We start from the raw sequence: 27,211 nt of genomic DNA on the forward strand, positions 1-27,211 counted from the left end.
AAGGGCATGAGGGAAGTATTCCTTAGGCTATACCTGCCTTATCCTATACAGCCTGCAGGGTAGTACAGTAGTATTATGATTCTACTCCGTTCAGGAAGAGTTGTGTCTATGTTTGGCAGCGACAGCCCCTTCTCCCCACAGTAGGCTAATTAACATGAGAAAGGCACAAAGCCAAGAGCTGTTTATTGTCCAAGTTTGTGGCACAGTCCCTAGAAAAGGAATTCAGGAATTCCATTCAATTTAAATCACAGTGGACCTGTCTCACATGTTTGCAGAGACGGGAAACGCGGAGGTCATGGTGATGAGCTGCAGGCCAACGTTTAGCCCAGTAAAAAAACAGAATAATGAACGTAACTTGAGAAAAGCATTAATTTCCCCTGTGGGAGATGGAACTGCACACTGATTTAAAAGGCAGCAGGTGGTCATGTCTAGAAAACAGGATTCCTACTATTCTTATTTTGAAACCTCCAGACCTGTAACAGACACTATTGGATATAAAGAACCTCCAGACCTGTAACAGACACTATTGGATATAAAGAACCTCCAGACCTGTAACAGACACTATTGGATATAAAGAACCTCCAGACCTGTAACAGACACTATTGGATATAAAAAACCTCCAGACCCGTAACAGACACTATTGGATATAAAGAACCTCCAGACCTGGAACAGACACTATTGGATATCAAGAACCTCCAGACCTGGAACAGACACTATTGGATATCAAGAACCTCCAGACCTGTAACAGACACTATTGGATATCAAGAACCTCCAGACCTGTAACAGACACTATTGGATATAAAGTACCTCCAGACCTGTAACAGACACTATTGGATATAAAGTACCTCCAGACCTGTAACAGACACTATTGGAAATAAAGAACCTCCAGACCGGTAACAGACACTATTGGATATAAAGAACCTCCAGACCTGTAACAGACACAATTGGATATAAAGAACCTCCAGACCTGTAACAGACACTATTGGATATCAAGAACCTCCAGACCTGTAACAGACACTATTGGATATCAAGAACCTCCAGACCTGTAACAGACACTATTGGATATAAAGTACCTCCAGACCTGTAACAGACACTATTGGATATAAAGTACCTCCAGACCTGTAACAGACACTATTGGATATAAAGAACCTCCAGACCTGTAACAGACACCATTGGATATAAAGAACCTCCAGACCTGTAACAGACACTATTGGATATAAAGAACCTCCAGACCTGGAACAGACACTATTGAATATAAAGAACCTCCAGGTCTGTAACAGACACTATTGGATATAAAGAACCTCCAGACCTGTAACAAACACTATTGGATATAAAGAACCTCCAGACCTGTAACAAACACTATTGGATATAAAGAACCTCCAGACCTGTAACAGACACTATTGGATATAAAGAACCTACAGACCCGTAACAGACACTATTGGATATAAAGAATCTCCAGACCTGTAACAGACACTATTGGATATAAAGAACCTACAGACCTGTAACAGACACTATTGGATATGAAGAATCTCCAGACCTGTAACAGACACTATTGGATATAAAGAATCTCCAGACCTGTAACAGACACTATTGGATATAAAGAATCTCCAGACCTGTAACAGACACTATTGGATATAAAGAATCTCCAGACCTGGAACAGACACTATTGGATATCAAGAACCTCCAGACCTGTAACAGACACTATTGGATATCAAGAACCTCCAGACCTGTAACAGACACTATTGGATATAAAGTACCTCCAGACCTGTAACAGACACTATTGGATATAAAGTACCTCCAGACCTGTAACAGACACTATTGGAAATAAAGAACCTCCAGACCGGTAACAGACACTATTGGATATAAAGAACCTCCAGACCTGTAACAGACACAATTGGATATAAAGAACCTCCAGACCTGTAACAGACACTATTGGATATCAAGAACCTCCAGACCTGTAACAGACACTATTGGATATCAAGAACCTCCAGACCTGTAACAGACACTATTGGATATAAAGTACCTCCAGACCTGTAACAGACACTATTGGATATAAAGTACCTCCAGACCTGTAACAGACACTATTGGATATAAAGAACCTCCAGACCTGTAACAGACACCATTGGATATAAAGAACCTCCAGACCTGTAACAGACACTATTGGATATAAAGAACCTCCAGACCTGTAACAGACACTATTGGATATAAAGAACCTCATGACCTGGAACAGACACTATTGAATATAAAGAACCTCCAGGTCTGTAACAGACACTATTGGATATAAAGAACCTCCAGACCTGTAACAAACACTATTGGATATAAAGAACCTCCAGACCTGTAACAAACACTATTGGATATAAAGAACCTCCAGACCTGTAACAGACACTATTGGATATAAAGAACCTACAGACCCGTAACAGACACTATTGGATATAAAGAATCTCCAGACCTGTAACAGACACTATTGGATATAAAGAACCTACAGACCTGTAACAGACACTATTGGATATGAAGAATCTCCAGACCTGTAACAGACACTATTGGATATAAAGAATCTCCAGACCTGTAACAGACACTATTGGATATGAAGAATCTCCAGACCTGTAACAGACACTATTGGATATAAAGAATCTCCAGACCTGTAACAGACACTATTGGATATAAAGAACCTTTAAATAGCGCAGACGGCCACCCATCGTTTCTAGAAAACACGATTGCCATTTGACTGATCACTGTGTTGGCCATGTTGCATACCGTTGTGCTTGCAGGGCTGAAGGGACCTAGAATTGCGATGGGGGGGTAGTAGTACGTTGCAGGATGAACCAGTGCAAATGCCTGGAGTTACAAAATGTGCCCCAAGAAATTGTCTGTAAAGTGAGAAGTATTTACACATTGCAGATCACCATTATCTGTCCAATTCCAAGGCCCTAGGCCCCACTTCTAGACCCTGCATGTTGACCTGAGCTTCCTGAATGATTCAGTTGATATCATAGTTACCCTTAATCAATCCTTTTAGACCTACACACGTTCATGGGGGCTGGAGGTGGATTTGGAATTGATTGATATTTGTGATGTCTTACAGAAAAGATACCAAAATATTATTGGTTGCGATCTTTCATACCAACATATAGTTGGTTGCGATCTTTCATACCAAAAGAAAATTGGTTCTGAACTCTATGCTTGTAAGAATGCATTTATTTCACTGTAAAGTTGTATTCGGCGCACGTGACAAATAAACTTTGATTTGTCTGTGTGAAACATGAGGTGATACTGCCTGTAACCTAAAAAATGGACCAGCATGTTCCTACTGAACTGACAGCATTAGTCTTGTGAGCCAGCTTCTCCATGGGTGTAACAGGGAACTCTCTTCCCACACCCTCATCATATTACACTGTTATTATGAGAACTACAGTGGTTGTAACTGACTACAGAACACAAAAAGAAGCCCACCCTACAGTCCAGCAGAGTCTACACACTTATATACCGTTGTGTTTGTAATGGCTGCTTACTCCAAAACCCAGGAGGAGGATTGTGCTGAAACAGTGAAATGTATCAAGTGGTCCAACAGCTGTGTGAGAGTGAGTCAGCATGAGGCCTTTTGGAAAGGGAACAATAGCTGAATCTAATCCAGACCACGGCCACTTGTGGAAATCTTCCACTAAGTTTTGCAATGTATTTTTCTGCACATTCCTTTGTTTTTTCTGTCTTCCGAATAAGATCCTGGGGATTAGTTTCAGGTCTGTAGGGCAAAGGTAGCCAATAGTCGTAAGGTCTTTTTTACACTCCATTTGACAGAACTGATCTTGTATTTAGAGAGACTGCTCCTGAGTGCTGAGCTATACTTTCTGTTGAGGCTGCCAGACTTATTTGACCCTTATCCAACGCAACCTACAGAAAGCTACTTACTGTCAACGATCTGTACTCAAATACCCCCCCCCTCCCCTTTTCTACACTGCTGCTACTAGCTGTTTATTATCTATGCGTAGTCACTTTACAAATGACCTCAACTAACCTGTACCCCTGCACATTATCTCGGTACCTGTACCCCATATTATGTCATTTTCTTGTTACTTTTGGATTATTATTATAAAATGTTTTAATTTTATTTAGTAAATATTTTCTTAACTCTATTTCTTGAACTGCGTTGTTGGTTAAGTGCTTGTAAGTAAGCATTTCACGGTACACCTTTTGTATTCAGAGCATGTGACAATTTTTTCCCATAGTTCTGCCAATGAGAATACTGTACCAGATCTGGGTGTATGTTTAGATTATTCTAATATATATTTTTAACCTTTTATTTAACTAGGCAAGTCATTTAAGAACAAATTCTTATTTACAATGACGGCCTACACCGGCCAAACCCGAACGACGCTGGGCCAATTGTGTGCCGCCCTATGGGCCTCACAATCATGGCCGGTTGTGATACAGCCTGGAATCGAACCAGCGTGTCTGTGGTGACGCCTCTAGCACTGAGATGCTGTGCCTTAGACCGTTGTGCCACTCGGGAGCCATCCATATCCACATTCCACACCTTGCCCTTTGAGTTTGAGGTAGTAAGCTGTTTCTCTTCAGGCTCAGAAAGCATTTGAAATGACTTTTTTTTTTTACTTAACATTTTAGCCTCTGGTAAAGTTTGACACTTTTTCTTTTTAGAAAGTTTTGACAGTCCATCCCTCCGAGGCCTTTTAGCAACATTGTTTCTCTTGAATGAGAACAAGTTTGTTTGCTTGTTTCGATTCACTCGTATTGATTTGGGCTTTGTGAATGTTTTGGTGGCTGATTCTTTTCCACTGGGTTTGTGTCAAATCTCATCAACGCATGCAGATGTGGAGCCCTGGCATATTAGTTTGTCCACAGCTCTTCACAAATCACAGAGATGAACTGTGACAGGTCTGAGGTTATGAAAGTTTGCCAGACAGCTGTTGGTGTTCTGTTCTTTCGGTTGGGTGAGGTGATAGACAGGCCAGTGTTTGTGTTGACAAATGACTAAATGGAGGGTGCGTTCAATACCACACCTTAGACATGCTGGCGTTTAATCATTAGGAGCAGGTCTAAAACTATCTTTTCCACTGAACCCACAAGTAAGCTTCAATGTCAAATTGCACGCAAAATCTTCCCCCTGCTGCGCTAAATTGGCAGGGGTATAGGGGGGGGGGGTAACAGTGTAACAGAAGGAAGAACAGTATTGGCTCTGGAACAGCGTGTGTACACACTAGGACAACAGGCCTGCTCTGCTCAGAGAAGATAGGGGAGGAGCAGACGGGCCAAGAACAGAGAGGAGAAAATACACAATAAAATCAAGATAACTCATCCAAAGGACTTTGACTTCTCAAACACAGCAGAAAGCTAACACAATATGATGCCCTGTCACTTTATTAACTCAGCAACTTACTTAGATAACTTGCTAGTTATCTCCTTCAGTTGCACTTCTCCACTAGGATGAGAACTCAGAAACAGGCATTCTATCAACAGGCTCTGACTGATGTGTAGCTACTTCTCACCAGTACCTTTTTCCGTGTAGTCAGCCTACTTTTCTCCAGTACTTTTTTCCGTTTAGCCAGCCTACTTTTCTCCAGTACTTTTTTCCGTGTAGCCAGCCTACTTTTCTCCAGTACTTTTTTCCGTTTAGCCAGCCTACTTTTCTCCAGTACTTTTTTCCGTGTAGCCAGCCTACTTTTCTCCAGTACTTTTCTCAGTTTAGCCAGCCTACTTTTCTCCAGTACCTTTTTCAGTTTAGCCAGCCTACTTTTCTCCAGTACTTTTTTCAGTTTAGCCAGCCTACTTTTCACCAGTACTTTTTTCAGTTTAGCCAGCCTACTTTTCTCCAGTACTTTTTTCAGTTTAGCCAGCCTACTTTTCTCCAGTACTTTTTTCAGTTTAGCCAGCCTACTTTTCTCCAGTACTTTTTTCCGTTTAGCCAGCCTACTTTTCTCCAGTACTTTTTTCCGTGTAGCCAGCCTACTTTTCACCAGTACTTTTTTCCGTGTAGCCAGTCTACTTTTCTCCAGTAAAATGCAAGATTAACTTTAAACAAAACATTAGGAAATGTAGCTGTCTTGGGGCTGTCCCCGACTTTAAAAAAAAGTCTTGGTCGACCGAAAGTCGTCTGGTCGAAGTGTTTAAACGTGTATTTTTACAAATAGATATGTGTATACACACCCTATGTGTTATAATACAATCAACTATTGCGCTTGTCGGATGTTTAAGCGCTCCGTTTGATGAAACAAGACACAAATGACTCAAGGGAGCCAGAGATTTGCAGATTCTGCCGTTACTCTCCTGAGGTTGTCGGCCAGCTTTTTCATGTGGAATGCCAATGTAACTGACCATTTATCGATCAGTTATGGTTTTCATATTTTCGTGGAACAGTTTCAATTAATTTATAATAATGTCTTCGTATCTCAAAATATTTGTCATGTGGTTAATCAAAATTCTATCCAAATCTAAATTAAAATGATACTAACCTCAAAAGTAACTACTATTACCAAATATATGAAACTAGCCTTCATAAAAACATTGCAGCATGCAGGTAGAATATATCCTGATACCACACACACTCACTCTCTCTGACTCACTCTCTCTGACTCACTCTCTCAGACTCACTCTCTCAGACTCACTCTCTCAGACTCACTCTCTCAGACTCACTCTCTCAGACTCGCTCAGACTCACTCGCTCTGACTCACTCGCTCTGACTCACTCGCTCTGACTCACTCGCTCTGACTCACTCGCTCTGACTCACTCGCTCTGACTCACTCGCTCTGACTCACTCGCTCTGACTCACTCGCTCTGACTCACTCGCTCTGACTCACTCGCTCTGACTCACTCGCTCTGACTCACTCGCTCTGACTCACTCGCTCTGACTCACTCGCTCTGACTCACTCGCTCTGACTCACTCGCTCTGACTCACTCGCTCTGACTCACTCGCTCTGACTCACTCGCTCTGACTCACTCGCTCTGACTCACTCGCTCTGACACTCACTCTCTCACACTCACTCTCTCACACGCACTCGCTCTCTCTCTCTCACACACGCACTCGCTCTCTCTCTCTCACACACGCACTCGCTCTCTCTCTCTCACACACGCACTCTCTCTCTCTCTCTCACACACGCACTCGCTCTCTCTCTCTCACACACGCACTCGCTCTCTCTCTCTCACACACGCACTCGCTCTCTCTCTCTCTCTCACACACGCACTCGCTCTCTCTCTCTCTCTCACACACGCACTCGCTCTCTCTCTCTCTCTCACACACGCACTCGCTCTCTCTCTCTCTCTCACACACGCTCTCTCTCTCTCACACACGCTCTCTCTCTCTCACACACGCACTCGCTCTCTCTCTCACACACGCACTCGCTCTCTCTCTCTCACACACGCACTCGCTCTCGCTCTCTCACACACGCACTCGCTCTCGCTCTCTCACACACGCACTCGCTCTCGCTCTCTCACACACGCACTCGCTCTCGCTCTCTCACACACGCACTCGCTCTCTCTCACACACGCACTCGCTCGCTCTCTCTCTCTCACACACGCACTCGCTCGCTCTCTCTCTCTCACACACGCACTCGCTCGCTCTCTCACACACGCACTCGCTCTCGCTCTCTCACACACGCACTCGCTCTCGCTCTCTCACACACGCACTCGCTCTCGCTCTCTCACACACGCACTCGCTCTCGCTCTCTCACACACGCACTCGCTCTCGCTCTCTCACACACGCACTCGCTCTCGCTCTCTCACACACGCACTCGCTCTCTCTCACACACGCACTCGCTCGCTCTCTCTCTCTCACACACGCTCTCGCTCTCGCTCTCTCACACACACACGCTCTCGCTCTCGCTCTCTCACACACACACGCTCTCGCTCTCGCTCTCTCACACACACACGCACTCGCTCTCTCACACACACACGCACTCGCTCTCTCACACACACACTCGCTCTCGCTCTCTCACACACACACACACTCGCTCTCGCTCTCTCACACACACACACACACTCGCTCTCGCTCTCTCACACACACACACACACTCGCTCTCGCTCTCTCACACACACACACACACTCGCTCTCGCTCTCTCACACACACACACACACTCGCTCTCGCTCTCTCACACACACACACACACACTCGCTCTCGCTCTCACACACACACACACTCGCTCTCGCTCTCTCACACACACTCGCTCTCGCTCTCTCACACACACACACACACACGCTCTCGCTCTCTCACACACACACACACACACTCGCTCTCTCTCTCTCACACACACACACACTCGCTCTCTCTCTCTCACACACACACACACTCGCTCTCGCTCTCTCACACACACACACACACACACTCGCTCTCTCACACACACACACACTCGCTCTCTCACACACACACACACTCGCTCTCTCACACACACACTCGCTCTCTCACACTCGCTCTCGCTCTCTCACACACACACTCGCTCTCGCTCTCTCACTCACTCACTCGCTCACTCACTCACTCACTCACTCACACACACACGAGCAAACTTTTCTTTATAAAACATTTTCTTTCTATTACTTTGAGCTGTTGAGGAGAGGAGGACTAGTGGGTTGGTTTTGTGGAGTCATGTTGCTATTCTGTTGAGGTAATGTTTTGTGGAGTCATGTTGATAGTCTGAGGTAATGTTTACCCATCTCGTTTGATTTACCATCAATGCCTATTATAAATGGAATGTTCCATATTAATTCCAGATCCATATGAATGTCAGCAGAAGTTGACATGGCGGCTGTAGTGGAATGTTGAGGGTATTCACGTTCACACCTTTCCAGGAGCCACAGCGTTACATGTACAGATCAGCTGAACAGATCTAATAGATGAGGATAGATTACTCACCTCTTTCTCACAAATACACCCTTGCATTAAAATGAACTCATGTGGTTCAAGTGTTTATGAACTAAATGCCTATCTTGGACAGATGTTCCACACACAGGACACACAGTGAATGAGTCACTGTCACATCCATATCATATCAACATTTATTTGTGATTCATCAGAAGCCTGTCCTCTGAATGACTCTGACAACCAGCACAATGACAACCCTAGTAGACTGTCATCTCAACAGAGAAACAGACCATAAAGAGCACAAGCTATAGAGAGAGGGTCATTTTGAAGTGTGGAAGAGAGTCTAGACATCCTTTCCCAGAACAGCCCCATTCCTGCCGTATCGATTGATGGGTTCCTGTGGAAGCATGGAGCTGGGCTGGCCTCACCCCAGTGGGAAATGGGATGTTTTGCTGAGCACCCTGTGTGTGTGTGTATGTCCCAGAGTGCTGCTGCTGGGGGAGAAGGAAACAATGTGGATTGAAGTTTATCCTAGCATGAGTAAAAGCCCCAGGATTACAGGGGAAAGAGAGAATGTGCATAGCAGCATGAAAATCTCTCTGACCTCTGGTCTCTGCTGCAGTGTGGGAGGTTAGAACAGTGTAGTCAGTCAGACAACGCTGTCGCTGGATGCCAGAAGTGCTCTATTGATTCATAGTAGTTTATCAATACCTGGAAATTTAAAAGTTAACATTTGCCCTTTTTGAAAGCTGCAATATGTACCTTTTTGGGTGACCTGATCAAATTCACATAGAAATGTGAGTTATAGATCTGTCATTCTCATTGAAAGCAAGTTTAAGAAGCGGTAGATCTGTTCCATGTGTGCTATTTCTATGCTTCCCGTTCTTAAGTTTTGTTTTTCGTTTTTGTGTCTTCCAGTTTTGTACACCAGCTTCAAACAGCTGAAAATAGAATATTTTTGGTTATTGAAAATATATTTCACAGCGGTTTAGATGGTACAATGATTCTCAACACTTGCTTGTTTTGTCACATAAACTGAAGTTAAGCAAAATATTAGAATTTTAACCAGGAAATGGTGTCGCGATTTCTGCATATTGCATCTTTTTAAATCGATTACTGTACGTTCTCCTCTCTTGAAATGTCCCTTAGCCAGTCATCAGTGGCCCTTAGAAATAACTTAGCTACTTCCTCTAAGGTGTTCTCAAGCAAAGATCGATCAAGCATTAAAGTCCAAATAGCTGAGGTTTAAGCAGAAGGAAAGTAATGTATTGTACCACATGGATTAGTAGCATAGTACTGGACTGATGCTTGAGAAACCCTTGTTCCAGTCCACTGGTAGATTGTTTGGTTGATAGGCTGTTGGTTGACCAATATATTTTTTAGTTGAGCAGTTGCAAATCGATGTTATTTTCCTTCATGGCACACAAGACACCTGTCTGGTTTCTGCCTGTCTCAGTGGACAAATCCATTGAGGAGCGGTTCCCACAGTCCAAGAAGAAGGAGTGTGGATAAGATGCACAAGGCACATCTCCCCAGAGCGCGCGCTCTCCCTCCATTTTGTGCTCCTTCATTGTTCCATAATGTTGTTGTTTGAATTGTTTTCCCTTTGCTTGTTAGTGTCTATCAATTCCCCGTTACATCAATTACCAGTAGTAGCCTACATATACCGTTAAATCCCACTGTTTCTAATCTACAATGTTTGTTTGGTTATGGTCATTTCTGTTAATGCATTCAATATATTATTATTCCAGTCCTTTACCGTTCTCGTTGGAGTGGACACCTTGTTTGCAGAGCTCTCAACCCACGCTACAATTGTGAGAATGAAGTTTCATTTACACGGTTTGTTATTCATTGTCTTTTGTTTGGAGCGCGTCTATCAATCTTGAGTAAGGACAGACACCTGATTACGTAAAGAAAGTAGGCCTAGGTTACCTGGCCTGTGCACAAACGTATGTCTATAAATGTGCCCCTTTGGGGATCTGATAGTATTTTAGGGTTGACGCACCACCACTAATGATCTGTGGAGCTTCTCAAAGTCATCTTTTCGTCACTTCAAACAGCAAACAAACAAAATCGGATTTTACATCCATTGACAATGACAATAGTTCCTCAATGTATTTGAAAAATATTTCCATCTCTCTCCCTTTCTGTAATCCAGGGTTTCCCAAACTTGGTCATCAGGAACACAAGGGGTGCACGTTTTGGTTTTTACCCTAGCATTACTCGGCTGATTCAACTAATCATCAAGCTTTGATCATTTGAGTCAGCTGTGTAGTGTTAGGACCAAAAACTAAATGTGCACCCCTTGTGTTCCCGAGGACCGAATGTGGGAAACACTGCTATAACCACTCAGCATTAAAGTGAAAAATGTAATGCTCTGATCCAGTGGGAGCGTCATAAAATACCTGATTACTTCTTACAGGATGGTCTGGATCAGTTCTTCTCCTTCTGGTTAGGCTATCTAAAAAGGGAGCCAGAGATGGAGATTCAGAAAAAAAAAATCTGACATTTGCCTAGTTAAAAGTAAATAAATATTTAATCTCCATCTCTGGCTCCCTCTTGAGTCATTTGTCTTTATTATTTAATCAAACAGGATGCTTAAAGCATCAGACAAGCTCAGTACATATAGTTGGTTTATTGAAACACAGGGTGTGTCTATATATGGATAAATACACATTTTAAAGACAAATCTCGTCAGCCAAGATGTATTTTTCGGCGACAGCCCTAATTGAAGGATTTGTGATGTATGATGCTCCATCAGGATTGACACACTTTCAAAGGTTACTATACAGTTGATGAACAGTCGCCCACCTTCTCCCTGAAAACCCTGCCATGACATGTTCATGGTCTGTGAAAAGGGAATATATCTGGAACAGGTCTAATCTTGTTGCTGTGAACAAAGCACTAAGTTATTCTATGAATTTCAACGGTAGTTGGCAATGGACTAGGTTAGACTAACTAGTACACTGTATGTGTGTGAATCCGTATGTATGAACCAAAGCCCTCAATGAACCGTTTGTGCCTGTAATGAGGCATGTTATGCTAAATTAATTTGTCAGCAATTGGATCACCATCCAACAATCAGGAGACCTAATGTTTTGACATAAACCAAAGCAGCACATTAGAGTTAAACCCGCCCATAGTCTCTCAGAAGATGCTGATTGGACTGGAAACTTATTAGCCGGTCCACGTGCCTCTCCATTGGAGTAGGTCCTGACTGGATCAGTGAAGATTCTTTATTAGTAATAATGAATTCGTTTCTAATCAGTGGGCTCTAGCATTTGAATAATACATCTTACAAGTGCATGCAGTGGCAGGGCACTTAGTTATGAAATTAGCCATGGCATATTAAAGAGATGAGCAAGACAGCAATCAGACTCATTTCAAGCCTTGAACTACTCTCTCCACTATGTGGGAAAGGCAGCCCCCCCTCTGATTCAGAGGGGTTGGGTTAATTGACACATTTCAGTTGCACAATTGACTATGTATCCCCCTGGACTGAAACATGGTGTTTTGACAGCCTGTATCTTTTAAAATGATTAACCCTCTCCGGAGTACACACATCTATTTTTTACAGTTTTTCTGAAACATATGCATATATTTCACATCCACATTTTACTTTTCTATTATTCTACCTTTATTTCAACAAGGAAAACAGACTGAGACCAAGGTCTCTTTAAAGCTGGGCCCTGCGTATACATGTTTACACATACAGTTTAACTACAATGTTTAAGAAACTACACAAGACAAACAAAAAGATCACAGATAACACAAACCAATACAGCAGCAGATTATTACATTTACACCCAGGTTATTCCCGTAACAGCACAATAACTTGTATTACCCGAAACAGTTATAAAGCAATCACATAACAATAAAACATTACCAAACATTAAAACATTACCAAACATTAATACATTACCAAACATTAATACATTAAAACATTACCAAACATTAATACATTAAAACATTACCAAACATTAATACATTAAAACATTACCAAACATTAATACATTAAAACATTACCAAACATAAGCTCTTTAATCCCAACCCTCAGCCAATCCCAACCCTCAGCCAATCCCAACCCTCAGCCCATCCCACCTATCACCATAGACCATCCTCGTTTGGTTTCCATGTGCCATATATTTTTTAATTGTGCTGTGATGTTTTACATTTTTTAACCTTTCTAATCAGATATTATCTACAGATTGTGAGCTAAAGATGAAAACCTTTCCTACCAGTATTATTGTATTATTTATTGACTTCCAGATCGCCCAACAATGCTATTTCTAAGGTTCATTTTAAATGCATGTTGTGATTTTTTTTAACCATTAATGAACCTGTGACCAGAAACAAGCTACATAGGGGCAATTCTAGAATAAATGATTTAGTGATTCTGCCTCTTCACAGCAAAATCTACAGAGCGGAGATTGTTGTATGTCCCGTGTGTGTGTGTTGGTGGCAAGAATTTTATATAATAATGTAAATTGAAAACCTCGAAGTGTTGAATCAAGTGTAGTGTTTTGTACCAGTTCATAAACCATGTGTCATGGAATCAGTACGTCACAAATCTCTTCCCATTTACTTTACAACCTGTATGGCACAGCTGTCAATATTTCTGTCCTCAGATGAAAATGGTATATTTTTCTATTTATGCCAGTTCCTTTCAGCCAATTAGTATCTTTAATATATGGCAGGCAAACAAGTTCCCTACCTTCTCCCTTTTCCACTTCCCTCCTCCATTTTTGTGGTAGTGCTGTAATCAGTTGATTTTAAGTTTGGATTGAGCAGATACTCCCATATATATTCCATAGCTGCATATGTGACATAACTCCACCGTTTCTATTCATAATGTCTTTAATAAATATAATGCCATATAATTTTTAAAAAATCCATGAAGAATGTTATTTATTAATCAGTATATTTGACTTTAACCATACTATTTGTTGGAGGATGAAACTGACATTGTAACCAGCTTTGTATGGCTTGTTTAAGAAAGGGCAATACTTTAAACATTTATTTTTCAATTAGTTGGAAATTAGAAGTTGTAATCTGTATAAAGGTCATTTTTGAACAAAGGATGAGCCTTTCTTAATAATCTACTGGATAATCATTTTGGGTTTAATTATATGAGTGATGTATGAGTGAAGCTTTTAGTGAGAGGTTTAAAGCTTTAATATTTCATAATTTCAGCCCCCCAAACTCATTCATTATTTAAATATGCACATTTTAATTTTGTCTGGCTTAGCATTCCAAATAAAATGAAATATTTGTTGCTCATATGATTAAATAAACAAGGTGTCTGGAGTAGGCAGCGCCATTATTAAGTGATAGGACCAAAGAGTTAATCAATGTGATTTTTTTTCATTTTTTTTCTTCATATGTAGACAAGTATTTTTATTTATTTATTTATTTTATTTTATTTTACCGTTATTTTACCAGGTAAGTTGACTGAGAACACGTTCTCATTTGCAGCAACGACCTGGGGAATAGTTACAGGGGAGAGGAGGGGGATGAATGAGCCAATTGTAAACTGGGGATTATTAGGTGACCATGATGGTTTGAGGGCCAGATTGGGAATTTAGCCAGGACACCGGGGTTAACCCCCTACTCTTACGATAAGTGCCATGGGATCTTTAATGACCTCAGAGAGTCAGGACACCCGTTTAACGTCCCATCCGAAAGACGGCACCCTACACAGGGCAGTGTCCCCAATCACTGCCCTGGGGCATTGGGATATTTTTTAGACCAGAGGAAAGAGTGCCTCCTACTGGCCCTCCAACACCACTTCCAGCAGCATCTGGTCTCCCATCCAGGGACTGACCAGGACCAACCCTGCTTAGCTTCAGAAGCAAGCCAGCAGTGGTATGCAGGGTGGTATGCTGCTGGCATATTTACCTCCATGGATGCAGAATCTTATCTATTTTTGCAAATTTTTTGTTGAAATTGAGCTGGTGGAGGGGTAGGATGGTGGGTTTGGGCTGGTGAGAGGGGTAGGATGGTGGGTTTGGGCTGGTGAGAGGGGTAGGTTGGTGGGTTTGGGCTGGTGAGAGGGGTAGGATGGTGAGTTTGTGCTGGTGAGATGGGTAGGGTGGTGGGTTTGGGCTGGCGGGGGGGAGCAGGTCTCGGTAGTGTTTTGTTTGGAAGGAGAAACCTCTAGTTTGAAGGTTGTTTGGGAACAACAGGGAGAGTCAAGAATATGGCAATACAAGTGAGAAGATGCCCTGTAACATCTGCACTTAATGCTGTGTACCTACCTCTTCATGAACCAAAACAGTCTGTCCTCATTCAAAGGCACTCTTACCCTAAAGGTATGATCAAATAGATTGCAGGTTGAGGAAATGAGATTTTACAAGCGTTTGGTCAACTTCACTGTTAAGGTGATGAGCTGCTAAAGGAAACCTGCTGCTCTCCTGAAGAGGTTTATATGTGCAGGGGAATATTGTGTCTAGTGGGCCAGCATGGACTCACTATAACAGCAAATATCATGCTGTAGAATTTCTCTGAAGAGGTTTATATGTGCAGGGGAATGTTGTGTCTAGTGGGCCAGCATGGACTCACTGTAACAGCAGACATCATGCTGTAGAATTACTCTGAAGAGGTTTATATGTGCAGGGGAATGTTGTGTCTAGTGGGCCAGCATGGACTCACTATAACAGCAAATATCATGCTGTAGAATTTCTCTGAAGAGGTTTATATGTGCAGGGGAATGTTGTGTCTAGTGGGCCAGCATGGACTCACTATAACAGCAAATATCATGCTGTAGAATTACTCTGAAGAGGTTTATATGTGCAGGGGAATGTTGTGTCTAGTGGGCCAGCATGGACTCACTATAACAGCAAATATCATGCTGTAGAATTTCTCTGAAGAGGTTTATATGTGCAGGGGAATGTTGTGTCTAGTGGGCCAGCATGGACTCACTATAACAGCAAATATCATGCTGTAGAATTTCTCTGAAGAGGTTTATATGTGCAGGGGAATGTTGTGTCTAGTGGGCCAGCATGGACTCACTGTAACAGCAGACATCATGCTGTAGAATTACTCTGAAGAGGTTTATATGTGCAGGGGAATGTTGTGTCTAGTGGGCCAGCATGGACTCACTATAACAGCAAATATCATGCTGTAGAATTTCTCTGAAGAGGTTTATATGTGCAGGGGAATGTTGTGTCTAGTGGGCCAGCATGGACTCACTATAACAGCAAATATCATGCTGTAGAATTACTCTGAAGAGGTTTATATGTGCAGGGGAATGTTGTGTCTAGTGGGCCAGCATGGACTCACTATAACAGCAAATATCATGCTGTAGAATTTCTCTGAAGAGGTTTATATGTGCAGGGGAATGTTGTGTCTAGTGGGCCAGCATGGACTCACTATAACAGCAGACATCATGCTGTAGAAGTTCTCTGTAGAGGTTTATCTGTCTTGACGACCGTCTGTCCCCAATGACCTGCCCACCTTTTTGATTGGCCCACATGGTGTAACCTCACAAGCACAGCAGTGCCTGGCTCACTCCACTTCCCCTCTCCTCCTCCTTCCCTCTGCCCAGATTCTCTGTCTCCACTCCCTCTGGAATCAATGAAAGAGGCCTGGAGTGCTGCGGAATACTTCTCTGTCTGGCTGCTCAAGGCCTGAAAGCACTGTCACTAAGGGGTTATTATGTGCGTGTGAAAAGGAGAGACTTTAATACACTCCCACTTATGGCTGTGTGTGAGTGAGAACGCGAGAGAGGCTGAATACACTCCCACTCAGAGGCTCGTCCAAAGAGAGAGGAGAGCCTCTGTTCACATCAGAGGCCACTTTGGCACGGCGCCCTGTGGCGCCCTCCCTTTTGGAATAGCCCTGGCTTCTCCCCTTTTTGTCTTTCTTCATGAAACGACAAGGAAACTACTGTATTAATCCAGAAACGTTCTCTTTCACTGTGCCAGTGTGGAACCAGTCCTACTCAAGACTGCAGAGTGCCTCGCAGCAGATGTTCTCATGTTTTAGAAATGCTTTTAGGAGGGAATCAATACTTTGTTGCCCAAAAAGAGTGAGAGATACTTTGTCCTCTGCCACAGATGGGCTCTTTGTCCTCTACCAGAGAAGGGCTCTTTGTCCTCTACCAGAGATGGGCTCTTTGTCCTCTACCAGAGATGGGCTCTTTGTCCTCTACCAGAGATGGGCTCTTTGTCCTCTACCAGAGATGGGCTCTTTGTCCTCTACCAGAGATGGGCTCTTTGTCCTCTACCAGAGATGGGCTCTTTGTCCTCTACCAGAGATGGGCTCTTTGTCCTCTACCAGAGATGGGCTCTTTGTCCTCAACCTGAGATGGGCTCTTTGTCCTCTGCCAGAGGAAGGGCTCTTTGTCCTCTGCCAGAGGAAGGGCTCTTTGTCCTCTGCCAGAGGAAGGGCTCTTTGTCCTCTGCCAGAGGAAGGGCTCTTTGTCCTCTGCCAGAGGAAGGGCTCTTTGTCCTCTGCCAGGGGAAGGGCTCTTTGTCCTCTGCCAGGGGAAGGGCTCTTTGTCCTCTGCCAGGGGAAGGGCTCTTTGTCCTCTGCCAGGGGAAGGGCTCGTTGTCCTCTGCCAGGGGAAGGGCTCGTTGTCCTCTGCCAGGGGAAGGGCTCGTTGTCCTCTGCCAGGGGAAGGGCTCGTTGTCCTCTGCCAGGGGAAGGGCTCGTTGTCCTCTGCCAGGGGAAGGGCTCGTTGTCCTCTGCCAGGGGAAGGGCTCGTTGTCCTCTGCCAGGGGAAGGGCCCGTTGTCCTCTGCCAGGGGAAGGGCCCGTTGTCCTCTGCCAGGGGAAGGGCCCGTTGTCCTCTGCCAGGGGAAGGGCCCGTTGTCCTCTGCCAGGGGAAGGGCCCGTTGTCCTCTGCCAGGGGAAGGGCCCGTTGTCCTCTGCCAGGGGAAGGGCCCGTTGTCCTCGGCCAGGGGAAGGGCCCGTTGTCCTCGGCCAGGGGAAGGGCCCGTTGTCCTCGGCCAGGGGAAGGGCCCGTTGTCCTCGGCCAGGGGAAGGGCCCGTTGTCCTCGGCCAGGGGAAGGGCCCGTTGTCCTCGGCCAGGGGAAGGGCCCGTTGTCCTCGGCCAGGGGAAGGGCCCGTTGTCCTCGGCCAGGGGAAGGGCCCGTTGTCCTCGGCCAGGGGAAGGGCCCGTTGTCCTCGGCCAGGGGAAGGGCCCGTTGTCCTCGGCCAGGGGAAGGGCCCGTTGTCCTCGGCCAGGGGAAGGGCCCGTTGTCCTCGGCCAGGGGAAGGGCCCGTTGTCCTCGGCCAGGGGAAGGGCCCGTTGTCCTCGGCCAGGGGAAGGGCCCGTTGTCCTCGGCCAGGGGAAGGGCCCGTTGTCCTCGGCCAGGGGAAGGGCCCGTTGTCCTCGGCCAGGGGAAGGGCCCGTTGTCCTCGGCCAGGGGAAGGGCCCGTTGTCCTCGGCCAGGGGAAGGGCCCGTTGTCCTCGGCCAGGGGAAGGGCCCGTTGTCCTCGGCCAGGGGAAGGGCCCGTTGTCCTCGGCCAGGGGAAGGGCCCGTTGTCCTCGGCCAGGGGAAGGGCCCGTTGTCCTCGGCCAGGGGAAGGGCCCGTTGTCCTCGGCCAGGGGAAGGGCCCGTTGTCCTCGGCCAGGGGAAGGGCCCGTTGTCCTCGGCCAGGGGAAGGGCCCGTTGTCCTCGGCCAGGGGAAGGGCCCGTTGTCCTCGGCCAGGGGAAGGGCCCGTTGTCCTCGGCCAGGGGAAGGGCCCGTTGTCCTCGGCCAGGGGAAGGGCCCGTTGTCCTCGGCCAGGGGAAGGGCCCGTTGTCCTCGGCCAGGGGAAGGGCCCGTTGTCCTCGGCCAGGGGAAGGGCCCGTTGTCCTCGGCCAGGGGAAGGGCCCGTTGTCCTCGGCCAGGGGAAGGGCCCGTTGTCCTCGGCCAGGGGAAGGGCCCGTTGTCCTCGGCCAGGGGAAGGGCCCGTTGTCCTCGGCCAGGGGAAGGGCCCGTTGTCCTCGGCCAGGGGAAGGGCCCGTTGTCCTCGGCCAGGGGAAGGGCCCGTTGTCCTCGGCCAGGGGAAGGGCCCGTTGTCCTCGGCCAGGGGAAGGGCCCGTTGTCCTCGGCCAGGGGAAGGGCCCGTTGTCCTCGGCCAGGGGAAGGGCCCGTTGTCCTCGGCCAGGGGAAGGGCCCGTTGTCCTCGGCCAGGGGAAGGGCCCGTTGTCCTCGGCCAGGGGAAGGGCCCGTTGTCCTCGGCCAGGGGAAGGGCCCGTTGTCCTCGGCCAGGGGAAGGGCCCGTTGTCCTCGGCCAGGGGAAGGGCCCGTTGTCCTCGGCCAGGGGAAGGGCCCGTTGTCCTCGGCCAGGGGAAGGGCCCGTTGTCCTCGGCCAGGGGAAGGGCCCGTTGTCCTCGGCCAGGGGAAGGGCCCGTTGTCCTCGGCCAGGGGAAGGGCCCGTTGTCCTCGGCCAGGGGAAGGGCCCGTTGTCCTCGGCCAGGGGAAGGGCCCGTTGTCCTCGGCCAGGGGAAGGGCCCGTTGTCCTCGGCCAGGGGAAGGGCCCGTTGTCCTCGGCCAGGGGAAGGGCCCGTTGTCCTCGGCCAGGGGAAGGGCCCGTTGTCCTCGGCCAGGGGAAGGGCCCGTTGTCCTCCGCCAGGGGAAGGGCCGAGAGGCTAATAGAGAAAAGTCTCAGCAGAGGAATGCCAACTACAATAAATGGGGCGATGAAAGGGAAAGGAACTAAAGCTGAACAAAAGCACTGAGCTTTGTGTGAACTCTTGCGGTTCAAAGGCTGAATCATATTTTATTATGTATCGTTATTGGTGTTTTCAATAGTGAAGAGAATAAAGAGATTTCTTCTGAGTCAGATCACAGAGCTGATAACATGAGGAACACATTGAAGGATTATGATGGGACTGTTTATCTGAGACTTGACCCCATTTGACCACAGAATCATATTTTTTTTTACAAAGCTTTCTAACTGTTTGTTTTGAACGGAAGGTCAAGTAGCCTATTCTCAACAAATGTAATTAACGCGTCAGATGTAGAATAGAATGAGGGCTGTTCAGAAATTATACCAATGTGGATATCAAACTAAAGTATCAGAACACTTATTTGCAAAACTCTGAGTTAGTTTACAAGAGCCTCTTCAAATGGCTATTTTGACTCTTCACATCCATCTTAAAACACTTGATGTGGCAATAGGTTGCGCGTTACTTTCCCTTAGATCAGGGGTCACTAACCTTTTCTGAGTCAAGATCGCTTTCTAATTCAAAATATAGGCCGAGATCTACCACTCAGATTTGTATTTTAATGACTTAAAAACGTAAGCATTTGCATCATTAACTAATTAAAAACATTCTGTGGCAATGAGGTTCATGCAGTAGGCTACAGGCCCAATACATTATCACTGCATATTGAATTGTCCTGCCAATATTGTTCTTCTCAGACCATTTTGAAATTGTTTAAAAATGTTAGGTATATGATCGCACTGGTAATAGATACTTTGTTGTATTATTTGTGAGTCACAGCTGAGTGAGCGTAATAATTCACTTTTTTTTTACTAGACAGATGGCCTTCAGCTGATGGTCAGTCTGAGGGGGAGGGAGCAGTGGTGAGGCTGCCTCAGCCATACTCCCCATCCCTCCACTCTCCCTCCCTCTGCTGAGAAAAGGGGACAACATCTTCCAGCCGATGGTGAAACTCAAGTCACACTGCATTTTTTCTGCTTCATGCACCAATTCATGTTGTTACTCTTGTGGCCAGAGAGAGTGCATTTTCTGGCTTATTATAAAGTGGTGAACAAGGTGTTGGCACAGTGCAAAATAACAACTTAAACATGAACTTACTCATCAAAACAGCAGCTCTTTCCTGTATTCGTTGAGTCTCTCTAAGTCATGGTTTTGAAATCTTACAGTATCATCTTTCCTGTAGGTTCCAGGCTTCTTTTTACAGGCTATGGCTCCAGGAAACTGTGCAGACATGGTGATCTGAGCTATCTGATTGGCCAGCAGTAGGCCTATAAGTGCACTTGATTTGCTCTCTATGTCTGCATAGAGAGCAATTAAAAAAAAAAATGTAACCTTTATTTAACTAGGCAAGTCAGTTAAGAACAAATTCTTATTTTCAATGACGGCCTAGGAACAGTGGGTTAACTGCCTTGTTCAGGGGCAGAACAGATTTTTACCTTGTCAGTTCGGGGATTCGATCCAGCAACCTTAATGGCCCAACGCTCTAACCACTAGGCTACCTGCCTTCAGACACATGAAGTGGCTGAACATGGGAACACTTTGCGTTCTGCTAGGACTAGGGCTGATGAATCAAGTGCACCTACCGCCAACAGTGTGAAACGAATACAAATAAAATGGAATGCAAAGCTTTATCGTAGTTAAAAATATATATATATAAACACAAGTGTTTGGTGATTGACTAGGAATGCCTAGGAGATCACGATCGACCGGTTGGTGACCACTACCATAGATTTGTTTCTTAGGAAATGACCACATGATAGCAAGGGGAACCAGTAGGAGGCAGGCAGATCACATGATAACAAGGGGAACCAGTAGGGGGCAGGCAGATCACATGATAGCAAGGGGAACCAGTAGGGGGCAGGCAGATCACATGATAGCAAGGGGAACCAGTAGGATGCAGGCAGATCACATGATAGCAAGGGGAACCAGTAGGATGCAGGCAGATCACATGATAGCAAGGGAAACCAGTAGGGGGCAGGCAGATCACATGATAGCAAGGGGAACCAGTAGGATGTAGGCAGATCACATGATAACAAGGGGAACCAGTAGGAGGCAGGCAGATCACATGATAGCAAGGGGAACCAGTAGGGGGCAGATCACATGATAGCAAGGGGAACCAGTAGGAGGCAGGCAGATCACATGATAACAAGGGGAACCAGTAGGGGGCAGGCAGATCACATGATAGCAAGGGGAACCAGTATGGGGCAGGCAGATCACATGATAGCAAGGGGAACCAGTAGGATGCAGGCAGATCACATGATAGCAAGGGGAACCAGTAGGATGCAGGCAGATCACATGATAGCAAGGGAAACCAGTAGGGGGCAGGCAGATCACATGATAGCAAGGGGAACCAGTAGGATGTAGGCAGATCACATGATAACAAGGGGAACCAGTAGGAGGCAGGCAGATCACATGATAGCAAGGGGAACCAGTAGGGGGCAGATCACATGATAGCAAGGGGAACCAGTAGGATGCAGGCAGATCACATGATAGCAAGGGGAACCAGTAGGAGGCAGGCAGATCACATGATAGCAAGGGGAACCAGTAGGATGCAGGCAGATCACATGATAACAAGGGGAACTAGTAGGAGGCAGGCAGATCACATGATAGCAAGGGGAACCAGTAGGAGGCTGGCAGATCACATGATAGCAAGGGGAACCAGTAGGAGGCTGGCAGATCACATGATAGCAAGGGGAACCAGTAGGAGGCAGGCAGATCACATGATAGCAAGGGGAACCAGTAGGATGCAGGCAGATCACATGATAACAAGGGGAACCAGTAGAAGGCAGGCAGATCACATGATAGCAAGGGGAACCAGTAGGAGACAGGCAGATCACATGATAGCAAGGGGAACCAGTAGGAGGCTGGCAGATCACATGATAGCAAGGGGAACCAGTAGGAGGCAGGCAGATCACATGATAGCAAGGGGAACCAGTAGGAGGCAGGCAGATCACATGATAGCAAGGGGAACCAGTAGGAGGCAGACAGATCACATGATAGCAAGGGGAACCAGTAGGAGGCAGGCAGATCACATGATAGCAAGGGGACCAGTAGGAGGCAAGCAGATCACATGATAACAAGGGGAACCAGTAGGAGGCAGGCAGATCACATGATAGCAAGGGGAACCAGTAGGGGGCAGGCAGATCACATGATAGCAAGGGGACCAGTAGCAGGCAGGCAGATCACATGATAGCAAGGGGGACCAGTAGGACCAGTAGGAGGCAGGCAGATCACATGATAGCAAGGGGGACCAGTAGGACCAGTAGGTTGCAGGCAGATCACATGATAGCAAGGGGACCAGTAGGAGGCAGGCAGATCACATGATAGCAAGGGGACCAGTAGGAGGCAGGCAGATCACATGATAGCAAGGGGACCAGTAGGAGGCAGGCAGATCACATGATAGCAAGGGGACCAGTAGGGGGCAGGTAGGTCACATGATAGCAAGGGGACCAGTAGGAGGCAGGCAGATCACATGATAGCAAGGGGACCAGTAGGGGGCAGGTAGGTCACATGATAGCAAGGGGACCAGTAGGAGACAGGTAGACCAGATTAAAAGGTCATTTCATTGTGTGTGGAGAGCACTTGGTACTGTAGCACCTGCCTCTGATGCAGTGGTCCTGGTACCTCATACCAGAAATGTGCCAAATAATATATTTCCATACAATTGTATGTATTACAAATTCATTTTAATATTGTTTATATTTCACACAAAATATATTTTATGGATGCATTTTATGTATATAAATGTTTTGGTATGGGACAGTCCTGTTACAGTGCTCAGCCTGTTGGTGCATTAGGCTGACAGGAAAAGCCTAAGTTAGGTCCACTTGGAGGTTACATGTTTTGCATTCTGATAACTAAGGAATGGTATGATTTATCTAGTGATGGACACCATGACAATTAGATCGTGGAATGATTTCATGCTTTATGGAGGTTGCCACTTGTCATAAATCATATTTGTATTTTATTACTGTAGCTCAGTTGTTGCTAGGCTACATGCGTTTCGGCTCATGAAAGCACCGCTTTTAATCTTGTTACTTTTTGATTGTTGCATTGCCTGGTAAAGAGGGACAGATGAATGGGAAGGAGAAGGCCCAAAGCGGCGTGTGCCATTTCTCACAAACTGTATTAAACAAATTGCCGGGGGATTTATTTTAGGGTATAAAGAAACCCTTTGGAGAGTTGCCTTACAGATGTGAAAGATTTCACAATACAGAAATCTATATTCTATCATTCGGAAAGCGATATCCGGAGTGTGTTTCATGGCGTCTGTGAAGCTATGTGTTGGGACTCGGCTCAATACAGAGGAAATTAAATGCTTCCTTGTTGATCAAGACTTCCGCCCGGCCCCCAACATGACCTTGTTATGGAACTTACAGCCAGGCTCAGCCCCCAACATTACCTTGTTATGGAACTTACAGCCATGCTCAGCCCCCAACATGACCTTGTTATGGAACTTACAGCCAGGCTCAGCCCCCAACATTACCTTGTTATGGAACTTACAGCCAGGCTCAGCCCCCAACATTACCTTGTTATGGAACTTACAGCCAGGCTCAGCCCCCAACATTACCTTATGGAACTTACAGCCAGGCTCAGCCCCCAACATTACCTTGTTATGGAACTTACAGCCAGGCTCAGCCCCCAACATGACCTTGTTATGGAACTTACAGCCAGGCTCAGCCCCCAACATGACCTTGTTATGGAACTTACAGCCAGGCTCAGCCCCCAACATGACCTTGTTATGGAACTTACAGCCAGGCTCAGCCCCCAACATGACCTTGTTATGGAACTTACAGCCAGGCTCGGCCCCCAACATGACCTTGTTATGGAACTTACAGCCAGGCTCGGCCCCCAACATGACCTTGTTATGGAACTTACAGCCAGGCTCGGCCCCCAACATGACCTTGTTATGGAACTTACAGCCAGGCTCGGCCCCCAACATGACCTTGTTATGGAACTTACAGCCAGGCTCGGCCCCCAACATGACCTTGTTATGGAACTTACAGCCAGGCTCGGCCCCCAACATTACCTTGTTATGGAACTTACAGCCAGGCTCGGCCCCCAACATGACCTTGTTATGGAACTTACAGCCAGGCTCGGCCCCCAACATGACCTTGTTATGGAACTTACAGGCAGGCTCGGCCCCCAACATGACCTTGTTATGGAACTTACAGCCAGGCTCAGTCCCCAACATTACCTTGTTATGGAACTTACAGGCAGGCTCGGCCCCCAACATGACCTTGTTATGGAACTTACAGCCAGGCTCAGCCCCCAACATGACCTTGTTATGGAACTTACAGCCAGGCTCAGCCCCCAACATGACCTTGTTATGGAACTTACAGCCAGGCTCAGCCCCCAACATTACCTTATGGAACTTACAGCCAGGCTCAGCCCCCAACATTACCTTGTTATGGAACTTACAGCCAGGCTCAGCCCCCAACATGACCTTGTTATGGAACTTACAGCCAGGCTCAGCCCCCAACATGACCTTGTTATGGAACTTACAGCCAGGCTCAGCCCCCAACATGACCTTGTTATGGAACTTACAGCCAGGCTCAGCCCCCAACATGACCTTGTTATGGAACTTACAGCCAGGCTCATTCCCCAACATTACCTTGTTATGGAACTTACTGCCAGGCTCATCCCCCAACATTACCTTGTTATGGAATTTACAGCCAGGCTCAGCCCCCAACATTACCTTGTTATGGAACTTACAGCCAGGCTCAGCCCCCAACATTACCTTGTTATGGAACTTACAGCCAGGCTCAGCCCCCAACATTACCTTGTTATGGAACTTACAGCCAGGCTCAGCCCCCAACATTACCTTGTTATGGAACTTACAGCCAGGCTCAGCCCCCAACATTACCTTGTTATGGAACTTACAGCCAGGCTCAGCCCCCAACATTACCTTGTTATGGAACTTACAGCCAGGCTCAGCCCCCAACATTACCTTGTTATGGAACTTACAGCCAGGCTCAGCCCCCAACATTACCTTGTTATGGAACTTACAGCCAGGCTCAGTCCCCAACATTACCTTGTTATGGAACTTACAGCCAGGCTCAGCCCCCAACATTACCTTGTTATGGAACTTACAGCCAGGCTCAGCCCCCAATATTACCTTGTTATGGAACTTACAGCCAGGCTCAGCCCCCAACATTACCTTGTTATGGAACTTACAGCCAGGCTCAGCCCCCAACATTACCTTGTTATGGAACTTACAGCCAGGCTCGGCCCCCAACATTACCTTGTTATGGAACTTACAGCCAGGCTCGGCCCCCAACATTACCTTGTTATGGAACTTACAGCCAGGCTCGGCCCCCAACATTACCTTGTTATGGAACTTACAGCCAGGCTCGGCCCCCAACATGACCTTGTTATGGAACTTACAGCCAGGCTCGGCCCCCAACATGACCTTGTTATGGAACTTACAGCCAGGCTCGGCCCCCAACATGACCTTGTTATGGAACTTACAGCCAGGCTCGGCCCCCAACATGACCTTGTTATGGAACTTACAGCCAGGCTCGGCCCCCAACATTACCTTGTTATGGAACTTACAGCCAGGCTCGGCCCCCAACATGACCTTGTTATGGAACTTACAGCCAGGCTCGGCCCCCAACATGACCTTGTTATGGAACTTACAGGCAGGCTCGGCCCCCAACATGACCTTGTTATAGAACTTACAGCCAGGCTCGGCCCCCAACATGACCTTGTTATGGAACTTACAGCCAGGCTCAGCCCCCAACATGACCTTGTTATGGAACTTACAGCCAGGCTCAGCCCCCAACATGACCTTGTTATGGAACTTACAGCCAGGCTCAGCCCCCAACATGACCTTGTTATGGAACTTACAGCCAGGCTCATTGCCCAACATTACCTTGTTATGGAACTTACTGCCAGGCTCATCCCCCAACATTACCTTGTTATGGAATTTACAGCCAGGCTCAGCCCCCAACATTACCTTGTTATGGAACTTACAGCCAGGCTCAGCCCCCAACATTACCTTGTTATGGAACTTACAGCCAGGCTCAGCCCCCAACATTACCTTGTTATGGAACTTACAGCCAGGCTCGGCCCCCAACATTACCTTGTTATGGAACTTACAGCCAGGCTCAGCCCCCAACATTACCTTGTTATGGAACTTACAGCCAGGCTCAGCCCCCAACATTACCTTGTTATGGAACTTACAGCCAGGCTCAGCCCCCAACATTACCTTGTTATGGAACTTACAGCCAGGCTCAGCCCCCAACATTACCTTGTTATGGAACTTACAGCCAGGCTCAGCCCCCAACATTACCTTGTTATGGAACTTACAGCCAGGCTCAGCCCCCAACATGACCTTGTTATGGAACTTACAGCCAGGCTCAGCCCCCAACATTACCTTGTCATGGAACTTACAGCCAGGCTCAGTCAGCTGAATGGAGGTTTTATTCATTATGAAATATTGTCAGCTAAATGTTGCCCCTCTTTAGATGCGTACAAGAAAAATCCTGTGTAGAATTTAAATATGCATTGAAGAAAATAACATGTTTTATTTCTATGAGCTGTGATGTCGAAAGCGTACATGGCCTAGATAATAATCAATGGACATTTGTTTGATCTGTTACACTTAACTTGAGTCCACATTAGCATACAGGGCTTTTCACCTACATCAGGGTGGCTGGTACACCCCAATGGATTTTTAGGATTAAAGTCTGGCTCCATGTGCTGACCATGAGGTCATCCTGGCAGTACTAGTCTACTGTGTAGG

At 46.4% G+C, this 27,211-nt stretch overlaps 1 protein-coding gene across 1 annotated transcript in view; it reads left to right on the forward strand.

The window, feature by feature from the left end:
* Positions 1-27,211, forward strand: part of LOC129854565 (uveal autoantigen with coiled-coil domains and ankyrin repeats protein-like) — an 88,367-nt gene that overhangs the window by 1,198 nt on the left and 59,958 nt on the right. The gene's annotated exons all lie outside the window — the stretch shown is intronic.

The sequence above is a fragment of the Salvelinus fontinalis genome, chromosome 4 (assembly GCF_029448725.1).
Source record: "Salvelinus fontinalis isolate EN_2023a chromosome 4, ASM2944872v1, whole genome shotgun sequence".
NCBI classification, from domain to species: Eukaryota; Metazoa; Chordata; class Actinopteri; order Salmoniformes; family Salmonidae; genus Salvelinus; species Salvelinus fontinalis.